At 45.8% G+C, this 16,236-nt stretch overlaps 1 protein-coding gene across 4 annotated transcripts in view; it reads left to right on the top strand.

The window, feature by feature from the left end:
- Window positions 1–16,236, top strand: part of SH3BP4 (SH3 domain binding protein 4) — a 70,346-nt gene that overhangs the window by 34,451 nt on the left and 19,659 nt on the right. The window contains exon 3 of one of the 4 annotated variants that reach the window (XM_075934102.1): window positions 8,381–8,523. The exons of the other annotated variants lie outside the window; for them this stretch is intronic. The gene's annotated coding sequence lies outside the window, so the exon portion shown is untranslated. The remainder of the gene's footprint in view (window positions 1–8,380; window positions 8,524–16,236) is intronic. 4 annotated transcript variants of the gene reach the window in all.

The raw sequence follows: 16,236 nt of genomic DNA, 5'->3' as shown, positions 1-16,236 counted from the left end.
GCCCCATCTGTCTGTCTTGGCTCGTAGGCTACACAGCTTCAAAAACCAAATGATTCCATATGTGAGGAGACCAGGGGGAGGCCATAGCACTTTGCTAAGCTGTAATTCTGGTGTCTTAGTGTGGATCCACTGCTCTGGAAAAAGCATATTTTACTGGAAAGCTTCTTCCACTGACACGCTGGAACCAACCAAAAAATAAACACACTCATCCCCTCCTTTCTCCTCCCCCCCAAGATGAACTCTATTCCACTGGCGCAGAAAGAAGTAGCTATGATGTTAGGATCCTTGTCTGTAGTAGATCATCCATTACAAGAATTGCATGTTATGAACAAAGGATGAAAAAATGAACTGCTTGTGGTTTTTCCCCCATTCACTTGTATCATGTAGGTTTTGTCTTCACTGCCCAAAAAAGATGTGGTCTTACCAAGAGCTCACTAACTTGAGAGAGAATCTGGGGGGGAGACGAGGCAGTTGGTAGCTTTCCCAGAAGTTGAAGTAACCCTTTGAGTCTGGTAATCTTTAATTCAACTTGCTAACCTGTGTGAAAACCAGGGGTGTGAAAGTGCAGTGCAGGGAGTAGGCAGGAGCTGTCTCCTGCCCTTAGTGTAACCGTGAAAATTTCAGTGGTTACATGTTTACTTGGATAAGTGCATTTTAATATCCCTTGTGAAAATTCAATGGCCTTAACTTCTACAACTAGTTCTCATCTTTCCCACTCCCCCTATCACTTTTATTCATAGACTGAAACAGAAATACGAGTGTCCCTGCTCTTTCGACACCCGGCTGATTTCTTGCCTTTGAGTTACTAAACGATGACAATATTCTCTCTGTGTCTGAAGAGGAAGTTGCTGCCATGAAAAGTTGGCTTAGCCTCTGAAGGACTCTGTTTCAAAGTGCCTGGGTAATGATTTCCACCAATTCAGGGGAGTGAGTTTGTTCAAAACATCATCAGTAAACACGTACTAATTGTGGTCTTGCTCCAGCCCTGAAATTCATTATGGCTGGCATCATGGAGTAGTGATTTGTAGATGCCCACACCAGCATTTTCTTCAGAAGTTAGGCATCTACCTGTACATCTGAGCTACCTCCTCCATGCATTGTCTGAGCTACTTTCCCTTTTTTCCTATTATTGAATTGTCTGATCAATGTGTTTCCTGCCTGCCATGGTGGGGTTGAGATCCTGAGTTTTGCTGGGTTCGGTGACTAGCCGTGCTGTGCTATCTTGAGCATGTCACTTCATCTTACTGTTCCGCAATTCCCCATCTGCAACCAGGAACTGGTGCTGCTTTTCCTCCTGCCCTTTTGGCTGCCCAACCTATGCAGACTGTAAAATCCTCAGGGGACGGCATTCTCTTCCTGGATGTATCCACGGCATTTGCAACGGCAGTCTCCTGATCTTGGCTTTGTTATCCAAGCATCACTGAATATTAATGAGCTTCACTAGTGTGAGGTTTCCAATCAGTTATGAAGAATGTGAAACTTGTGCGTATCTTCTTAGCTTCTAGGGGTGATCATCCTCACCAAAGCTACTTGTTTAAAGCCATAGAATATCTGACCTTTTATACCTTGGGGGGTGAGCGCCTTGTAACCCCCATATTCCTCCATTTTATATCATTGCAATCTCACAGATAAAGCGTGCCATGTCAAGGAATCGGGAAAGGTTGTGGTCTGGTGAAAGACTTCTCTTTCTCCATATACATGTCATTAATGCATACGAAGTCATGAGAACTCTGTTGTGTGGTTGTCACTAAAACATCAGCCAGCTGTTTGCTTCCCAGAGACAACAGCCAACACCTGGGCAGGGTCTAAGTAGCCATTGTCCAGCAAGAGAGCTACAATGCAATGACTCACCTACCTCTGGCCACACCAGGGGAACTGCTCAACTTCCCCTGAAACTCAGCAGTGCCCCAGACATGTCAGGACTTGGCCTTCCCAAGCTCATGGGATTGAAGGTATAAAACCCAAACGCAGACCTATGTTTGGCCTTTCTCCTGCCCCACCATGCTGCAAGGAAGCAGGACACTCTGAAGACTCCAGCAGAAGGAATTGGCCCACGTTTCAAGGCAGAACTCTGTGTACTATGGACTGCAGTAGCCAGTGAGGTGAGAAAAACAGCTTGGGATAGTTGTTGCCCAGTGTAGTAGGGTTGAGAGTTTAGATTTTCTTTTGGTAGCTGCTCTGACTTCTGCCTAACACTGTTAATAAAATTCCATCTCTGTAGTCAAACTTACTTGTTTTTCTTTACCAGTGAATTTGTAAGAAGAGTGGCAAATCAGCTCAGGTTTGACAAAAGCTGGTGTGTCCACTTGCCACTGATTAAGAGGTGAACCAGTTAATACATTAATATAGTTTATTCCTGAGGTCTAGTGCTTGGAGCTGGAAGGGGGGTGGGATTTGTCTGGTGCCTTTCTCTGTGTGGTTCTAGGAACATTCCTGCAGTCTGGCTGGGTGTGGGCTGTGATAGATCCACACCAAGAGGGTTTGCTGCTGGTTGCTAGCAAGATGATGTGAGAGCCCAGGCTGGAAAGTTGAGAGGACATACAGATTCCACAAGGAGGTGGGAATCCCATCATAGAGTAACGTCCATCCGCACTCCCTTTCTAACCCTATCCTTGTACATACCTTGGTGACGTGTTTCCCTGCTCTCAGGCAAACTGAATTCCCATCTGCCTGTGAAAATTAGCAGTATCGATCAATCTGGGAGGGATGAAACTCCTGTCCAGCAGTCTGGGTTATGTACTAGGTCACCTGAGCTGTTGAGAGCACACACAACTCTTAGATGTGGTATCTGCAGGCTGTACAGAGCAAACAAACTACATTGTAGAAGCTTCGATGATGAATGGTGAATGCAGGTTTCTTTCATGAACTTACAGAATCCAGTTGGTGATGTCATATAGATAAATGGCCCTTGTGGCTCCTTGAGGTCTAAGAAGGGGGGAGGAGGAAATTAAAAGATTGACTTCTCAGAGGCTTGAGTATACATTAGCCTATTTCTAGAGCATGTGATAGGTCTGTGTAACATTGTAAAAGTGCCTTAGGTGAAATCCATTGAAGTCAGGGGCAGCGTGAGGAAAGATTAATCCCTTCTGGCAATTTAGAGTGAGAGATTTTTGGGAGATGAGAAGTCGGGTAAAACTTTCCAAAGGGCCTATGTCCCATTTCCAAACTGACATGGCCTGAGGTCTCAGTGAATGGCTTGTGCAAATGGGACTTGGATTCCTTTCTCAGTCAAACATCTCTGAAACATTTCATTCCTTATCTGTTTGGCTTGGGAATGCAGAACTGAGTAGGTGTTTCTCACTTGCACTTGGTCGCAAGGAGCCCTGTAATTCACACATCCTGGCTGCGTCTCAATTTAAACCTTTGAACTAGCTTCAGAGTGGCCTGCCAGAGATTAATTTAATTGGTGATTCCTGGACACATGGAAGGGTCCGGTACAATTTGGTGTAGAATCTCCTAAAACCAGAGGTTCAAGGAAGGGGAAATCAAATGACTTGGACAAGAATGCAATTCACAACTCTCAGGTTACAGTAATAAAATATGTGCTACTGGAGATGGGGGAGCTCTTACCTTTCCTTTGGGAATGTTAAGGTACGTTTACACTTTATTGCTATTTTAGGATACTTCCAGTATCCCTAAATAGCTATTTCGTGTCTTTTTGAAACAAGCCCATTATTTCAAAATAAAACAGGCTCACTATTCCAACGTCCCTGTAAACCTTGTTCCGTGAGGATTAAGGGACGTTTTGAAATAGCAATTTTTCAAAATTAACTCGAAATAAGCTACGCAATTTGCATAACTCAAATTGTGTAGCTTATTTGGAGCTCAGGGTGCAGTGTAGATGTACCCTTAATGAATAGAAGGCTCAGAAACGGGTGAGTAGGGCAGCTGGCTGCATTTTTGCAGGGGTGAGTAGGGCAACTGCATTCGGGCCAGAGTTTAACCGGTTAGACAAACTGTTTAACTGGCTGACGATTGTAGGCGGCTTTTACATCCCCCTGCTTTCCCCAGAACATAGTCATTGTTTTGACCTGCGCTCGCAGGCAGGCAGATGGTGTCTAAAAACAAATGGCTCCTGGTGGCTAATAGTGGGGAAGACGTTTTGCTGATTTTGTTGATAGAACTAAAGAGTTGGGATTACTGAATGGCCTCTAAAGCCTCAGAAGGGCAGGGGAGTAAGGCTCCAGTTTCGTCTCCACCTAAAGATGAGGCTGACACTGGTGAGGGCTGTGACAGAGGCTCAGTTCCTTGAGCGTGGCTGTGAAGCCGACCTGAGCCCCCATGGGGACGTGGCTCAGTCGCTGACAGAATAAAATTTGTGAGTGGAGACTAGCTTCACCCCCAGGGTGAGATCCCCGCTCCTTTCCTGGCTCCCTAGCCCTGCCTCGTCCCTTTTGTGGGATGCAGGGGTCCTGAAAGGCCCGTATCTGGGGGATTCCCTGGCACAGGTGCTGCAGATTATTTCTATAAGGTGGGTGTTCCCTTTGCATGTGTATAACCCCCCCAATTCCAGCCAAAGTGGCGTGTTGAAGAAGAGGGGTGTGTGGGGAATCTGCCCAGAGGTGGCCATCATAACATAGGCCTTTCAGCTGGCAAAATACACCAGAGGCCTGTCCGGCCTTGAGCCAGCTTAAAACGCTGGTTAGCCCTCTCCTCTAGGGCCGCGTGGTCTGTGTGGTGAGCTGCAGAGGTCTGGGCAGCATGTCTGTGCTGTTAGAAATGGGCCTGACCTGTGAAAAGGGAGTCTCTGAAGGAAAGGAAATCAGTGTTCTCTGACCTGCTGAGATCTGTGGCTCAGGCTGGCCTTTGTTCAGTGCACTGGGTTACAATGCCCATCCGCTGTTTGTTTTCACTCCGCAGAACAGCTTGTTCTTACAAATACATCTCCCAGCCATGCGCTGGCTTGGCTCCTGCAGTGTAAGTCTGCTGCCCAATCAAGCTAAAATGTAGACACCCATGTTTTATACAGAAATAGTTCTGTTTCTTGCTTGGGTCGTTCAGGACCAAATTCTGCCCCCTTGCTTTTATTGTTCTGCTCTTCTTTATGCATTGCTTTAACTTCCCACGCGGCCTGTACATCTCTTTATCCTTCATAGTCACACATGCAAGGTGGATCCGAGCAGCAGCTAAACTGACGAGAATGTAATGGTGCATATTTCATCTAGAAATCATGGTTCGATGTTCTCAAACTCAGGGCTTCCTCACTTCTGGTATGTGGGACGTTTTGGGAATAAAATGCCCTCAGGTTGCAGCAGGTGGTACTTTGTGTGTATTTCTTAGAAGGAAACAGGGCTGCGCAGTAAATACATCATTCTATTTCAGGGCATAAGCCAACAACCACTGCCTATTGGGGGGGGGGTGTGTCAGAAGGAAACTTTCCCTCAGGGCAGGTTATCTGGTAATTGCCCACTGCAGTGTGTGTTGTGCCTTCCTCTGGAGCAGCTGGGGCTGACAGCTTTTGGGGATGAGGTCCTGGACTACACAAATCCTGGTCTGATTCTGTGTAGCTATTCCATTTTTTTATAATGGATGGGGGCTTGACCCCAGCTGACATGCGCCCCCCCCCCCCCCCCCGCCCCCGGTCCAGAGGATACAACACTGTGTAACAACAAATTGCACTGTCATCAAGAGAAAATGTTGCTGTGGCATGTGAGTTTCTTTTGGTTACTCTTGCTTTTATCTCATGGGGCCCTGAGGCTTAATTAGTCTATAAAAGAGATTTGTCCTCCAAAGCTGCAAAGAACTGTGATGATTGGCCATCTCTCTCCTCCAATTAGGCAGTTTGCTTCCTTAATGTCCCTCTGCCCTGCCTCATTGCAGCTGTTGGTGCTCTCCCTGTAGTGGTGTGGAAAGAAATTAGTTGAGCTATAGCACCATGGGGGAGAAGGTTTCTTGCTCTTCTGCTGCCTTTAACACCAGTCGCTCCAGCTGTGCTCTTTAAGTGCAGTGTGGCTAATGATTAGAGCACCAAACTGGTATCTGGGACACCTGCCTTCTCCCCCCAACTGGTGGACTGTCTGCCATTCCCCTCTTTTGCTTGCAGTAAAACAAAGCTCGTGATAATGACTTCTTTTGTAGAGTAAAACTTCTGTGGGAGCTAGGGCCAGTCCTGTAAAAACTGGGCTTTGCTGTATCATGAACACCTCACATCCTAACTCCCCTAATTTTCCTGTGATAACCCCTCCCCCCCAATCTCTGACTTTAAACCCCTTCCCCAAAATTAACATTTTTCCATGATTAAAATGAAACAGCGAACTTTGTCCCTAGTCACAATATATCTTGGTATTCGTTGACCGCCATGTTTTATTGTTAGATTTACAGGTTTTGAACTGGTAGCGCGAGACCCGTTCTCCTGATGATCTGAGTTTTTGATTGTTTGAGCTGGCCTTGATCCTGGTTAGGTGGGGTCGTGGAGGCTCTGCTGCAAAATGCTTGTTTTTTCAGAACACGTGAAAATGAAGAGTTCTCTGTAAAAATGTGAATGTTGTTTGCCACAGAAAAACACCGCTTTCTGGGATCCCTTATGCTGATCACTAGCAGAATGCTCACAGCCAGCAGCATGTGTTTCTACGGGTGGTGCACATCTTACATGCCTCAGTGCACAGAATAAAACTTATTCCCCACACAGAAAAATGAGAGAACTCTGACATGGAGGCCCTGGGAGTTTTTACCCAGTAAACACAATGTTTTAGGGCCAGATCTGCAGCTGCCCTTGTGGGAGTCTTTTTAAAGCAGCATTGATATCTTATCCAAAGCCTGACTAAATTGGCTGATTTCACACCAGGCCGAAGCAGGCTTTTTTCTCACTAGGTGTCTTCAGCAAGCCGATACCTGCCCTGAATTCTGACTTTGAGAGAGACAAACTCCACTCTTGGATATATTTGCTTTTCACCACCAACTCTCTCTCAAACTTTTACCCCAAAACTTGATTACTAATATCCAAACAGATAAACCAAAGAAAAGATCTGCTTGATACATTGCTCATCCGTTTCCTTGGAAATCTGTAGTCACAAGTTGTTGGGGCAGACCCTCCTTGATGGAAGCCAGAGTTATGCTGATTTACAGTAGAGCTGTCGATTCGCAGTGGTGGAACATGTAACCCTGCAAATCCAAGGCCTGTGTGGGTGCATCTCAAAGCACAGTGTGGCTGTTTACACAATAGTTTTAGCTGTCTTTGGGCTTTCATTTCTGTAATCTGCTTTCTCCAAAGCCCTGTATTTTTGGGAACGCAAATGTGTTCTGTGACAGCTGTTCTAGTTGAAGACAGAGATCCCTTTGAGAAGCATTGTCACTCTCAGGTTACTTAAAGAGCACTGATTGTTTTTCCTCTGTGTTGGTTTTAGACCGCACAAACTGGTGCCAAACTGTAACTATCTTGTAAGTTACTTTTAAAATTAAGGCTGATTTCTACCAGGGTGCAGACTCTTGGCGAAAACAAAGAATCTAACACAAGCAAACTGTGGGGGAGGGGCAAAACATTTTTGTGAGTCACTTAAATCGAGGTGTGTGAATTTGAATAGTACAACTAAGTATCTCACCTCTGCACTTTTAATTTGTTTGGGCTGTGTACTGACTAGCGTTTATTCAGGTGCTAGCTCAGTATTAAGCAAACCTTTAAAGTGTGCAGGTAGTTCTCATGGTCCCTTGAGAACATCACCAACTCCTGCTATAATCTGATTACTGATTTTTTTTTCCAGGTTGTTAATCCAGTCCTTGTTTGTGTGTCCTTTTGTGTAAAATTGTTTATTTGCAGTGTACTGTTCAACCACTAGAGGTCTCTGTTCTGCATAACGTTCAGGATAAAGCACAGCCCTTGGTAAACAGACTGACCAAGCTGGAGCTAGAATTGCTGTTGGAAACCGGAAAAACTTAAACAACAAATAGACTAGTACTAGCACCTTAAAGACTAACAAAACATGTAGATGGTATCTGAAACAAAAAACAGGACTATGTAACACTTTAAAGACTAACAAGATGGTTTATTAGGTGATGAGCTTTCGTGGGTCTGGCCCATGAAAGCTCATCACCTAATAAACCATCTTGTTAGTCTTTAAAGTGCTACATAGTCTTGTTTTTTGTTTCAGCTACACCAGACTAACACGGCAACATTTCTATCACTAATGTAGATGGTATCGTGAGCTTTCCTGAGCATAACCCACTTCTTCAGATGACAGCTGTTGGAAACCGGTATGCTTTATTTGTAGAACAGGACTGTTTTTTTTTAATTGGGCTTCATCTACTGCAGAAGTACTGTGGCATCATGTAGTATATTCTTGGGTGTGATGAATGAAATGTGCTGTCCATGAAACCAGCCGTTAAATTTGAGAAGATGGATCAGATCCCTGTAGCTAATGCGTTTCCCTCTCCTTTCACCCTACAGTTTCCTTTCACTCCAGGGAGGATGATACTGTTTCAGGTGTTTCTGAACTGGCCCCAGTCTCATGTCCATGTGCCTCTCTGCAGTCTGAGTTACCACTATTCTGCCACCTCTTGTCTCCCATTGGCAATGGTCAGACATGCTCTGTGAGTAGATCGGGTTTCTTATGTAGCATCCATTGTTTCCCACATCCATTCAGGATGCTGTTTTTCACTCTGGGTAAACAAATGGGGTTGCTTTTCCTGTTCTATTTTAACCTCTTTTGAAGTCCCACACGCACAATTGTTTGCAAGCCCACCTGTGGAACTGGTTTCCCCCACTGGCTTCCCCCGCTCCCAGGCTGTCGGCTTTTTGTTCTTGCACGTTGATTGTTCTGGCTGGAGTTCTAAAACCTGATTCTAGAGTGGTTTGCTTTCATTGGTGTTTAGAAACATCGAGCTGATCTCAGTTTCACAACATTGCCATTCACAAACCTTTGGAGTTCGTGGGCCAAGTCCCCTGCCCCAAACATGACATGGGCTTAAGGATTGATTCTTAAATGGGTTTGCCGCCTTTATCGTGTCTTTTGGGTGCCAGTGGAACACATTTTTGGGCTTTTTCCCACTCCATGCTATTACGATGGCTAGAAATTTGTTGACAAAAGCAGAGATTCCCATGTGCTTACGTATGTTGTCTAGAAGCTGGGAAACAAATGAATTGACATTGTGAAATTTGATCTAAGCAGAAGGGTTATTAATGAGTTATTTATATTGAATAGGAGCAACTGAATGAAACTGATCTGCAAGGCTGCTTACAGACTGTGACTGGAGGGATTTGGGGTTTTGTGCAAGTCTTTTAACCCTGAGATCACAGCGAGGTACTTTGCATTGAGGAAGGGTGTTAGACTCAAGACAGAAGCTGCATTTGACTTGATGTGGCATGTGTGAGCTTTAAATTCACACTCCCATTCAGAAGAATTTACATGCCCATCTTCACAGCTTAAACATTTTTTTTTTCTAGGAAGCATTTTTTTGGGAGATGCAAGAATGTGCATGAAGGTTCTAACTTTGGGAAGCCTGCAACTGCTGGACTGTGGAAGATATAGCTAACACGTTCCCCTAATGAGGAAACGTGTCACTGTTTCAGACCTCCATGCATTAACAGGACATTTTATCTGGGTGCTAAAGAATGGCCCCTTTATTTTTGTTGCTTATTCGTCTCTGTGGGGCAAAGCAGTAGCTTGTAAGTCAGGGGTCAGCAACGTTTCCGAAGTGGCATGCCAAGATTAAACTTATTCACTTCTATTTATGGGTCAGCATGCTGGTGATACTTTGTCAAGTCAATAATAGTCCTACTCACAGAAGCTTCATTAATAAATAAATTAAGATGCAGAACTTACCGCTTAGTGTGATCCTTGGCCTTGCTTTTTTTCCTTGCTGAGTTCTCTGATCTTGGCCTCGTAGTTTGATGCTTTAAGCAGAACACAAGCCACTGAGTCAAAGTTCCGCAACCTACGGCATGCCAGAGCAGCCGCCCCCCAATGTGGCTGCGGGCCCATCCCTGGCTCTAACCCACCCGCAGCTCCAACCTGCTTGCCTTTGTCTTCAAGCCTCTCCCCCCCCCCCCCCCCCCCCCCCCCCCCCGCAGCAACCCATCTGCTGTGGCTTCAACCCACCCTCCGTGGCAGCAACCCACCTGCCCACCACGTATTCTTGGCCCAAAATGCCGGCAGCAGCTGCCCCACACTGCATCCTCAGCCCCCATTGCAGCTGGCCTCCGATGCGGCCCTGGCCGAGCTACCATGCCCATCACAGCCCTGGACTGTTCTCCTCCCCCCCAGTGGAAGCAGCCGTGACAGTCGCCTTCCAGGAGCAGGCAGAAAGGGAGTGCAGGGGCAGAGGTGGGCGGGCTTAGATTAGAATTTTTTGTGCATTGCTGCGTAGGCGCACACGTTAAGGGAACAGTGGTGCAGGCTCCTAGGTGCCCTGGGGAGGAGAGGTGGGACTGAGCTCCTGCCTTGCGTGCCAGTGAAAATCGGCTCTGGCAAGCGTGCAGTAGGTTGCCGACCCCTGCTGTAAGTGATCACCTGAAGGCAATGGCTGCCAACCTTTCCAAACTCCAGTACCCCATTCAAGAGTTTGATTTGTCTTGTGTACCTCTAAGTTTCACCTCACTTCAGCTACTTACTTACAAAATCAGACACAATACACGGGTGTTACAGCACCCTCTACTGAGAAATTGCTGACTTCCTTTTACCATGTAACCAAAATACATCAATTGGAATATAAATGTTGTAGTTGTATTAAAGCAAGATACACAAGTCAGTGTCTGAAATTTGAGTTACTACTGACTTTGCTAGTGTTTTTTATGTTGCCTGTTGTAAACTAGGCAGAATGCTAGATGAGTTGATGCACCTGCTAGAAGAGCTCTGTGTACCCCACTGGGTATGTTGAGTCATTGTCCTAAGGTGCTAGTATTTATGTGGCCCTTTATCCGTAGCTCTCCAAAGCACTTTACAAAGGAAGTCAGTATCTTCCCCGTTTTATAGATGGGGAAACAGAGGCATGATGACTTAGCAATGTGATTGACCCCGTCTCCTGATTCCAATCCAGTGCTGTGGCCTCTACACCAAACTTCTCCCTCCTTCCTTTTTTCATCAGCATCTGCTACACAGAGGTAAAAATGCTCTATACAGCTATAATTATAGCCCGTGGGGGAAGGGATCCTTTCCTGAATTGAAAACTGGCTTCAGCTCTTGTTGAGGAAAAAATGATAGCTGTATTGTCTCCCTCCCTGTACTTAAATCAGGAGCAGTGTCTTTGAGTAACCGTAACAAAATACAGGACTATGTAGCACTTTAAAGACTAACAAGATGGTTTATTAGATGATGAGCTTTCGTGGGCCAGACCCACTTCCTCAGATCAAGTAGTGGAAGAAAATAGTCACAGCCATATATGTCAAAGGATACAATTAAAAAAAAAAAGTGAACACATATGAAAAGGACAAATCACATTTCAGAACAGAAGGGGGATGCGGGGGTGGAGGGGAAGGAAGGTAAATGTCTGTGAGCTAATGATACTAGAGGTGGGGAAAGGTAAATGTCTGTGAGCTAATGGTATTAGAGGTGATAATTGGGGAAGCTATTTTTGTAATGGGTAAGGTAGTTATTGTCTTTGTTGAGACCGACACGTAGAGTGTCGAATTTTAGCATGAATGACAATTCAGAGGATTCCCTTTCAAGTGCAGATTTAAAAGGCTTTTGGAGCAGGATGCAGGTAATTAAATCGTTGAGACAGTGTCCTTTCTGGTTGAAATGGCAAGAAACTGCTTTTTCTTTGTGATCCTGTCTAATATCTGTTTTGTGGGCATTGATTTTTTGGCGAAGTGTCTGAGATGTTTGTCCAATGTACATAGCAGACGGACACTTTTGGCACATGATGGCATAAATTATATTTCTGGATGCGCAGGAATATGTATTCTTGATCTTATAACTCACTTGGTTAGGCCCAATAATGGTATCAGCAGAGTGAATATGTGGACAAAGCTGGCAACGGGGTTTGTTGCAAGGGAAGGTACCAGGGTTGGTATTAGTGTGGTATGTCCTGTGGTTGTTGGTAAGAATCATCTTGAGGTTAGGTGGTTGTCTATAGGAGACGATGGGTCTGTCTCCCAGAGCTTCTTGGAATTTAGTATCCTATTCCAGTATAGGCTGTAGTTTATTGATAATGTGTTGGACAGGTTTAAGTTGGGGGCTGTAGGTGATGACAAGTGGTGTTCTATTGTTGGTTTTCTTGGGTCTGTCTTGTAGTAGATGGTTTCTAGGTATTTGTCTGGCTCTTTCAATTTGCTTTCTTATTTCTCCAGGTGGGTAGTTGAGGTTCATAAATGCTTGGTAGAGATCCTGAAGTTTCTGGTCTCTGTCAGTGGGATTAGAGCAGATGCGGTTGTATCGAAGGGCTTGGCTATAGACGATGGATCGTATGGTGTGTGCTGGATGGGAGCTGGAAGCATGTAGGTAACTGTATGAGTCAGTGGGTTTCCTGTTGAGGGTGGTGTCTAATTTTCCATTGTTGATTTGTACTGTGGTGTCCAGGAAATGGATCTCTCGTGTAGAATGGTCCAGGCTGAGGTTGATGGTGGGGTGTAGGTTGTTGAAATCTCTATGGAATGTCTCCAGTGTTTCTTGGCCATGCGTCCAGATCAATAAGATGTCATCGATGTAGCGTAAGTAGAGAAGGGGTAAAAGGGGACGGGAGTTGAGGAAACGTTGTTCTAGGTCAGCCATAAATATATTAGCATACTGTGGGGCCATGTGTGTACCTATGGCTGTGCCGCTGATCTGGAGGTATAAGTTCTCAAACTGGAAATAATTGTGGGTGAGAACAAAGTTACATAGGTCTGCTATCAGGTTGGCAGTGGTGTCCTCTGGGATAGTGTTTCTAATTGCTTGTAATCCATCTTCATGTGGGATGTTGGTGTATAGTGCTTCTACATCCATGGTGGCAAGGATGGTGTTATTAGGGAGGTTATCGATGTTTTGTAGTTTCCTTAGGAAGTCAGTAGTGTCTCAGAGATAGCGGGGGGTGTTGGTTGCGTAGGGTTTGAGGAGAGAGTCTACATAGCTGGATAGACCAGTAGTGAGTGTGCCAATACCAGAGATGAGGCGTCCGGGGTGTCCAGGTTTATGGATCTTGGGAAGCAGATAGAACAATCTTGGTCGGGGGTCAGAAGGTGTTTGTGTGGATTTGTTCCCGAGATTTGTTTCCCGGGAGGCTTTTAAGGAGACAGTGTAATTTCTTTTGGTATTCTGAGGTGGGATCAGAGGACGGAGGTTTGTAAAATATGGTGTTGGAGAGTTGTCTGGTTGCCTCCTGGTTATAGTCGGCCTCATTCATAATGACCACAGCACCACCTTTGTCAACTGGTTTGATTATAATGTCCAGGTTGTTTTTGAGACTCTGGATGGCATGGTGTTCAGCGTGGCTGAGATTGTGTGTCGCTTGTTGTTGTTTGCGAATGTCAGTCTGTGCGTTGTTGCGGAAGGTTGTTGAGTAACCGTGTAGAGCATGAAGTGTATGTAAACTGGGCTTCTGTTTGGGTCTGGTAGTCTTCCGTTCTATGCTGGGTTTTAGTGTTCCAGATCATGTGTCCATGAAAGTAAAGGGTTGTCTTTTTTCCTGGCTCGGAGGCTAATGTGTGCTGGTGGAGAACATTGGTGAATGGAAGAGTCCAACTGACTGAATGTAAAGTATGTTTGTAAATTACCCTTCCCTTTTGGAAAATCCTTATGCTTCTCTAGGTTGCTACTTAAATGGGTGCTAGTTGAATAATTGATCTCAAGCTTGTCATGATACCCAGGATGTGGTTAGTACAGGGACATAAAGCTGTTGGAAGATGTTTCTCTTTCTCCTTTTATATGCGAGATCCATGAACAAGAGAGTTCTATAACAATTGTTTTTGTTCACTGAAGGGTCTCACTGCTGGACTATTAATTCAGCTTTCTGTAGTATTGCTTGCTGTGAAACACTAACCCCTCTGCTTGTATTTAATTATTGGAGGTGATACAAGGACCGTTTGGATTAATTGCACATCCCAAACATTAGCAGTGTGTTAAATTTACTCTTCTAAAGGAATAGGTTCCCCCCAGTTCTTTTCCCCAGCAACCTCCATCTTTTCTTCTTGTCAATGGAGTTACTTTTCTGTCTTGTTGCCTGACCCAAACCTTTGGATCAATACAGTCTGTTGTTCCCACTCAAGCCCAGTTTATTTGCAAATCTCAAAAGTCCTATCTGGAATGTGGGTGACATGGCCAGAAACAGTGTCTTTAAACCAAAAATTAAACACAACTTCGGGGTAATCTTCTGTCCAAACCTAATGCATCTCTTCCTCCCCTTTTGATAACCGCATTCCAGACATGCTGGGATGGGAAGGATGGTGAGGAGATGTACTGAATACAAGTATTTTGTTTCAAAACTAAGATTCCCTTCCTTGCATTCCAGCCAAAGCATGGGGTCCTCCGCCTGCACACACCACCTTCCCTCTGGGACACGCTGACAGGTTAACAGCACCCTGAGCCAGCTTATCTTCATGTTTCCTGTTCTCTCTCTCTCTCTCTCTCTTCCCCCTCCGCCCCTATCAAAGCCCTGCCCCATCTAAGGAGTTCTGATTTGTGTGTGTTTCCTATAAGTTACAAGATGCTTCGCTTCTCTTCTTCCCCTCCCTCCCCACTCTGTGAGCAGAAAGTTTAAAAGTATTGGAAGCAGCTTTAGCTTTGGGCTGCTGATTCCCCGCATGTCAAACTGTTCTCATGTTCGTGCTGGTGGAAGAGGAGAGGAAGGGTAGTCCGGTCTATAGGGCTCTCGCCTAGGTCCTGGGAGACCAGGGATGAATTCCCTGTTCCTCCACAGACTTCTTGTGTTAATTGGGCAAATAACATTTAAGCATTGGTAAAGCTATGGCTGCTCAGACCTATTGGTGGGGGTGGAGGGGAAAAATCACCCCCCAACTGACGTAACAATGCAGACACCTCTGCATTACAACAATACACACCTCTGTCAACAGAGGAGTACTTCTGCAGTGGCCCTCTGACGGAACATCTCCTTTGTAAGCATAGTCTGCGTCTACCCGTGCGGGCTGTGTCCACATGGCTAGGCCCACATAAGCTTCATGGTGTACTGTAGACAGACTCTTAACCGCTCCATGCCTCAGTTGCCCTTCTGTACAGTGGAGAGAATCTCACTGCCCTGCTCCACAAAAGTGTTGAGAACAAATATGTGAAAGGTGCCCAGATGCTAGGGTGACGGGCACCATAGAATTACCTTCGGCAGCTATTTGCACGGCAGCGTTGTCTAGTCGACTGGGCCTCAGAAAAGAAGAGCTCTGCTCCCAGCTTTGCTCAGTGACCTGGGGCAAGACACTGAAGCCCCCCTTCCCATCATGTGCCTTCCTTCTTCGTTACAGCATATGTCCTTCAGGGCCAGGACTGCCCTTTCCTAGATGTTTGTGCAGCACCCACAACAGAGGGCTGCAGCCTTGGGTAAGGATGCCTCTGCATTTCCAGGGTACCGGTGTAATAACGAAGACATCTGGCTGCAAAGAGACAGCATTTAATGGGAGTGGTGGGGGATAGTCTAGCGTTTCTGGGGTCCCAAGTGAAATCACTAAGTCAAGTCGCATCTGCAATGGGCAGGTGAAATGTAGCATAAGCAGAACTGATTTGTGTGGTGCTAGGCAGGGCAGGGGATGAATATATGCACGGTGGCTGCCTGGGGCAAGTGAGGAAAATCTATTTCATACGCTGCCAATGCTGCAGCTGGCCATCCCTCTTCCAAACCTAAATATTTATGAAGCTCTTCCCCTCTCCCCCCGCTGGTTGCTCTACATCCCAAATTAGGCTAGTTGAGGCCGGCCAGTTGCTCGGCCCTCTGCTAAGGGCTAGTCTACCCTGGGAATGTGCATTGGAAGTAGTTCATCTCGCAGAGGTGTGAAAAATCCACACCCTGAGAAATGTTGCTCTGATGACCTGGCTCATTGTAGGCAGTGCCAAACTGATGGCCGTACCAACAGGAGGGGGAGTAGCCACCTGTCATCTCTGGGAGATGAGCACAAGCATGATGAAGCAGATGTAGAACGGAAAGGCTGGGTTTTGCGTTATCCTTTTCAGGACACCACTGGTATCTGCCTTTGAATTCCCTCAGAGGGAATCCAGAAATGCCTAGGGCGGAGTGGGGGGGACTGTTTACTGCCTCCTTTAGATTAGTCCTTGGGAGATAAGAAATGCGCTGCTTCCCATTAAGAGTTGGTGTTGCTCAATCCCCTCCCATCCCCAAAAAGCCGCAGAAAGGCTGAAACTAAGGCAATTACTGGGGGTGGGAGGGAGA

This window comes from Pelodiscus sinensis, chromosome 7, assembly GCF_049634645.1.
Source record: "Pelodiscus sinensis isolate JC-2024 chromosome 7, ASM4963464v1, whole genome shotgun sequence".
Lineage (NCBI taxonomy): Eukaryota > Metazoa > Chordata > Testudines > Trionychidae > Pelodiscus > Pelodiscus sinensis.
This window is presented reverse-complemented; position numbering and strand designations above follow the sequence as displayed.